The sequence below is a fragment of the Triticum aestivum genome, chromosome 2A (assembly GCF_018294505.1).
Source record: "Triticum aestivum cultivar Chinese Spring chromosome 2A, IWGSC CS RefSeq v2.1, whole genome shotgun sequence".
NCBI classification, from domain to species: domain Eukaryota; kingdom Viridiplantae; phylum Streptophyta; class Magnoliopsida; order Poales; family Poaceae; genus Triticum; species Triticum aestivum.
In genome coordinates, this window is record NC_057797.1 from 651,019,033 (window position 1) to 651,025,601 (window position 6,569).

Genomic DNA, 6,569 nt, shown 5'->3' on the forward strand with positions numbered 1-6,569 from the left:
GCCGCCCGACGCCGCCGCCGCCATTGCCGACCACCGCGGTGCTCGCCGCCCCGGCCACCGCCGCCGCCTCCGCCCCTCGTCGCCTCGGTCGTCGGCGCCCGAAGCTCCGGCGTCCCCTCCCTCGTCGTCCGGCAAGAACTCCGGCGAGCCCCGGCGTCGAACCTCGGATTTCATGCCCGATCCAGATCCGGATGAACAGTGAACCCTAGGTTGTTTTTCTTCTAAGTCCCAAAATTTCAGATCCAAGTGCCCATGTTCGTCATACCGTAACTTTGCATCCGTAGCTCCGATTCATGCATATAGCATATCAAAATGTTCAACTCAGAGAGTACATCATTTCATTCCATTGCATCATTTCCATTTGAGTTCATCTTGATGCCCAAAATGCTGTTAGAAGAGGGCTACTTGAGATAATTGTCAGATCTGCTACTCCATTTAGGTTTTTGTCATTTTTGCCATGATTATTGTGTGCATGTTATGACCATGAGTTCTACATATGTTTTGTTAAGGGTTTTGTCATCTTCCCAGAGGTGCAACCCATGTATTTTTGTGATGTGTGTGGTGCCTAGTACAAGCTTGCAAAGTGGTGCACTTGGTAATTCTGATTTCAGGGACTTAGCATTTCCACTAAGTCCTTGACCTGTTTATCTCATGATGCCATATGTTCATGCTGTTTCCTAGTGATTCGTGCCTCTTTTGAGGATGATCAGTAAGGATGCTTTGTTAATCTTGTAGTGATCTATCCATCCATGTCTTCATTTGCAATTATGGAGCAACCTAGCTTGAGTCAATCGAGCTCTACTTTTACTACTTTGTGAATCTGGGCAGATTGTCAACTTGTTTGCAATTTTGCCGACGATGTTGTAGTTGATCCGTGCATGGTATGCTATTATTCTTGCCATGTCTAGCTTGCATTTTGTGTGTTCTTGATAGATATATGCTTACTTTATCATGACTTGCTCCGTATTGAGTGCATCGAGCTCGTAAACATGCCTACTTGATATCTATTTTCAGCATGCTTCAGTTTTCACTAAGTCTGTGATCTGATTATGTTTTTGCCATGTTCACATGCTTGCAATTGTATTTTCTGATCCCTTTTGGCTCAAGGTCACTAAGGGACTTTTGTTAAGCTCTTTGAGTAGCTCCATGCCATGCTTTACTTGGCCATGTTCAGTTCCTGTAGTATATAGTTTTGTTGCTCCGAAGAGAGCTACCTGATCCGATATTCCAGACAAGTGTTGATTTCACTAAGTCTGAAATCTGTTTACCATATGCATTTTTGCCATGCTTGTTTGAACCTATTAATGGATGACTTGGCCGTAGCTCAGTGCTAGACTTTTGTTAAGCATCTTGAATGCATCCCTAACATGTATTTTGTTGTCATGTTTGAGTGCTGTAACATGTTCATTTCGTTGCATTTAGATGGCTACTTGCTGTAAATCGCAGACCGGTGCCATATTTGAATCGCTTGCCATTTCCAAACCGTAAATCCGATTCCGGCGTTCTTTATATCGTTTTCAAGAGGTTTCATCTCATTTTTCCAGTGGCACACTTGGATTTCCAAGTTGGGGCCAGGTTCTTGCATTTCCTGTCATATCTTGCATATGCATCCCGCATCGCATCCCGCATAGCATATCATCATTGCATCGTATTGTTTGAGATCTTGCACGTGGTTGATTGTGTCCTTGTTGCTTGTTTGTCTTGTTTGGGTAGAGCCAGGAGACGAGTTTGCTAACGAGGAGCCCGTTGAGTTTGCTTTCGAGGATCCAGTCAACTCTGACAACTGTGCAGGCAAGATGATCATACCCTCGAAATCACTACTATCTTTGCTATGCTAGATTGCTCGCTCTTTTGCTATGCCAATGCTACGATGCCTACCACTTGCTTTCAAGCCTCCCAAATTGCCATGTCAAACCTCTAACCCACCATGTCCTAGCAAACCGTTGATTGGCTATGTTACCGCTTTGCTCAGCCCCTCTTATAGCGTTGCTAGTTGCAGGTGAAGATTGGAGGCCGTTCCTTGTTGGAACATTTATTTGCTTGTTGGGATATCATTATATTGCCATGTTATTTTAATGCATCTATATACTTGGTAAAGGGTGAAAGGCTCGGCCTCTCTCCTAGTGTTTTGTTCCACTCTTGCCGCCCTAGTTTCCGTCATGTCGGTGTTATGTTCCCGGATTTTGCGTTCCTTACGCGGTTGGGTTATAATGGGAACCCCTTGATAGTTCGCCTTGATTAAAGCTTTTCCATCAATGCCCAACCTTGGTTTTACCATTTGCCACCTAGCCTCTTTTTCCCTTGGGTTTCCGGAGCCCGAGGGTCATCTTATTTTTAGACCCCCCGAGCCAGTGCTCCTCTGAGTGTTGGTCCACCTGTCAGCTGCCGGTGGCCACCAGGGGCAACTCTGGGCTGGCCTACCCGTACCTAAGACAATCTGAGTGTGCCCTGAGAAAGAGATATGTGCAGCTCCTATCGGGATTTGTCGGCACATTTGGGCGGTGTTGCTGGTCTTGTTTTAACCTGTCGAAGTGTCTTGAAGAACCGAGATACCAAGTCTGATCGGAACGTCTTGGGAGGAGGTCTATTCCTTCGTTGACCGTGAGAGCTTGTCATGGGCTAAGTTGGGACTCCCCTGCAGGGATCTGAACTTTCGAAAGCCGTGCCCGCGGTTATGGGCAGATGGGAATTTGTTAATGTCCGGTTGTAGATAAGTTGAACCTTAACTTAATTAAAATGAATAAACTGAGTGTGTTACCGTGATGGCCTCTTCTCGGAGGAGTCCGGGAAGTGGACACGGTGTTGGAGTAATGTTTGCGCAGGTTGTCCTCTAGTTTCTCGCTCGCGCTTTGCCTCCTCTTCTCGCTCTCTTTTTCAAATAAGTTAGCCACCATATTTGCTAGTCGCTTGCTGCAGCTCCACATATTTTACCTTGCCTTACCTATAAGCTTAAATAGTCTTGATCGCGAGGGTGCGAGATTGCTGAGTCCCTGTGGCTCACAGATTACTATTACACTAGATGCAGGGCCTGATGATTCCACTCCAGGTGACGCGTTTGAGCTCAAGTGGGAGTTCGACGAAGACTCTCAATGTTACTATGTTTCCTTTCCTTATGATCAGTAGTGGTGCTCAGTTGGGGGTGATCGGGACCGTATCGCATGTTGGGTTCTCTTTTATTTTGGCGCTGTAGTCGGGCCATGAGTGTTTGGATGATGTAATGTTATTTATGTACTTGATTGACGTGGAGAGTGTAAGCCAACTATGTTATCTCCCCTTTTATTACATATATATTACATGGGATGTTGTGAAGATTGCCTAACTTGCGACATATGCCTTCAATGCGATTATGCCTCTAAGTCGTGCCTCGACACGTGGGAGATATAGTCGCATCGAGGGTGTTATAGAGAGTGTCTTAATTAATCTGTTGTGCCTTTCTTGTTCTTTTTAAGTGTCACACTGGGATCATAAGGTGCTGGAAAAGGCTTGCTACCCATACAGCCGAACCAACTCAAGACCTTCTCAACATAACGAGATTGTGTTAAAGTAATCCCACTATCATCCTTAATAAGTTTGATGTTTAGAATCACATCGGCTTCTCATGCCGTCATAGATCGCATCAATGTTTATACCAAAGATTAGCATGTCATGCACATACAAACATAGTATAACACTATTGTCCCCACCAAGGCAATAGTAAACACACCTATCAGCCTTCTTAATGAAACATCCCACGGAAGTCAAAGTTCTTTCAAACTTCTCATGCCATTGCTTAGGTGCCTGTTTCAGACCATCCAAAAGATTTTAACAACTTGCACACCTTTCTCTCTTCACCCTTTACCACAAACCCATCACGTTGATCCATATAGGTTTCCAATTCCAACTCTCCATTTAGGAAAGTTGTCTTTACATCCATTTAATGAATGATAAGACCATAGGAGGCAACCAGGGAAAGTAGCACCCGAATGGTGGTCACTCTAGCCACAGGTGAATAGGCATCAAAGTAATCACTGGTGCAGAGACCTGCTATACAGACGGTTTTTAACCCCTTTCCGCGACAGCGCTTGGAACCGTCGCCAAGTGAGTGTGGGTGATAGGGGGTCCTTTCCACATGACCCAGAAACTGACGGGGATAGGTCCTCCTGGCACACAAAATGAGCTCGTGTGCGATCTGGCGAGGCATCGAAACCCAATCATTTCCATTCGTATGTACATCCCACACGGCGAATCCCAGAAAAACATTTCCGTTCGTATGTATATCACACACAATTTTTGGTGTGGAAACGTTTGTGCAAGGTGGCCTAACGCAAACAGTTCTCTGCCATCAGCCGTGTGTGATTGTTAATTGATCGAACACGCCTACTTTCTAGGAACCGTGTGGGTTGTTTGAGTTCATCGCCCATGGTGATGTCTGAGTAACCGTCTGCAATAGAAAACCATAATAAGTATGGTATGATACGTCTCCAACATATCTACTTTTCCAAACACTTTTGCCCTTGTTTTAGACTCTAACTTGCATGATTTGAATGGAACTAACCCAGACTAACGCTGTTTTCAGCAGAATTACCATGGTGTTATATATGTGCAGGAACAAACGTTCTCGGAATGCCCTGAAACTTCACGGAGCAACTTTTCAGAAAATATGAAAAATACCTACAAAAGATGAAGGCCAGGGGGCCCACCACCTGTCCACGAGGGTGGGGGGCGCGCCCCTACCTCATGGGCCCCCTGTTGCCTCTCTGACTCCAATTCCAACTCCATATATTGTGTTTCGGGAAGAAAAAAATCAAGGAGAAGAATTCATCACGTTTTACGATACGGAGCCACCGCCAAGCCCTAAAACCTCTTGGGAGGGCTGATCTGGAGTCCGTTCGGGGCTCCGGAGAGGGGAATCCGTCGCCATCATCATCATCAACCATCCCCCATCACCAATTTCATGATGCTCACCGCCGTGCGTGAGTAATTCCATCGTAGGCTTGCTGGACGGTGATGGGTTGGATGAGATCTATCATGTAATCGAGTTAGTTTTGTTAGGGTTTGATCCCTAGTGTCCACTATGTTCTGAGATTGATGTTGCTATGACTTTGCTATGCTTAATGCTTGTCACTAGGGCCTGAGTGCCATGATTTCAGATATGAACCTATTATGTTTTCATCAATATATGAGTGTTCTTGATCCTATCTTGCAAGTCTATAGTCACCTATTATGTGTTATGATCTGTTAACCCCGAAGTGACAATAATCGGGATACTTACCGGTGATGACCATAGTTTGAGGAGTTCATGTATTCACTATGTGTTAATGCTTTGTTCTGGTTCTCTATTAAAAGGAGGCCTTAATATCCCTTAGTTTCTGTAAGGACCCCGCTGCCACGGGAGGGTAGGACAAAAGATGTCATGCAAGTTCTTTTACATAAGCACGTATGACTATATTCGGAATACATGCCTACATTATATCAATGAACTGGAGTTAGTTGTAACGCCCCGAGACCGTTGTGCCAGGTGTCTTCCAGTTATTCGCTGTTGTTTCCTTGTCATTTGTTTGCGTGTCATGCATTCTAAGGGAGTCCTGGATTAGGGGGTGTTCGGATAGCCGTACTATACCTTCAGCCGGACTCCTGGACTATGAAGATACAAGATTGAAGACTCCGTCCCATGTCTGGAAGGGACTTTCCTTGGCGTGGAAGGCAAGCTTGGCGATACGGATATGAAGATCTCCTACCATCGTAACCGACTTTGTGTAACCCTAACCCTCTCCGGTGTCTATATAAACCGGAGGGTTTTAGTCCGTAGGACAACATATACATCAACAATCATACCATAGGCTAGCTTCTAGGGTTTAGCCTCCTCGATCTCGTGGTAGATCTACTCTTGTACTACCCATATCATCAATATTAATCAAGCAGGACGTAGGGTTTTACCTCCATCGAGAGGGCCCGAACCTGGGTAAAACTTCGTGTCCCTTGCCTCCTGTTACCATCCGGCCAAGACGCACAGTTCGGGACCCCCTACCCGAGATCCGCCGGTTTTGACATCGACATTGGTGCTTTCATTGAGAGTTCCTCTGTGTCGTCGCCGTCAGGCTCGATGGCTTCTACGATCATCAATAGCGATGCAGTCCAGGGTGAGACCTTCCTCCCCGGACAGATCTTTGTTTTCGGCGGCTTCGCACCGCGGGCCAATTCGCTTGGCCATCTGGAGTAGATCGAAAGCTACGCCCCCGGCCGTCAGGTCAGGTTTGGAAGTTTAAACTACACGGCTGACATCCGCGGGGACTTGATCTTCGACGGATTCGAGCCACTGTCGAGCACGCCGCACTGTCACGACGAGCACGATCTAGCTCTGCCACCGAACAGTGCCCTGGAGGCCGCACCCGCATCGGCTCCGACCCTTAATTCGGAGCCAACTGCGTCGATCGAGGATGGGCGGTTGGACGCCACCTTGGGGGCTGCGACCCCAATGGCGATTGAGCCAAGCACCAGCCCCGTACTCTGCGAGACTCGTGACTCCAAGGAGCCGTACTCCTCTCCGGACTCCGAACCCTCTGCGCGCCTACCGATCGAATCCGATTGGG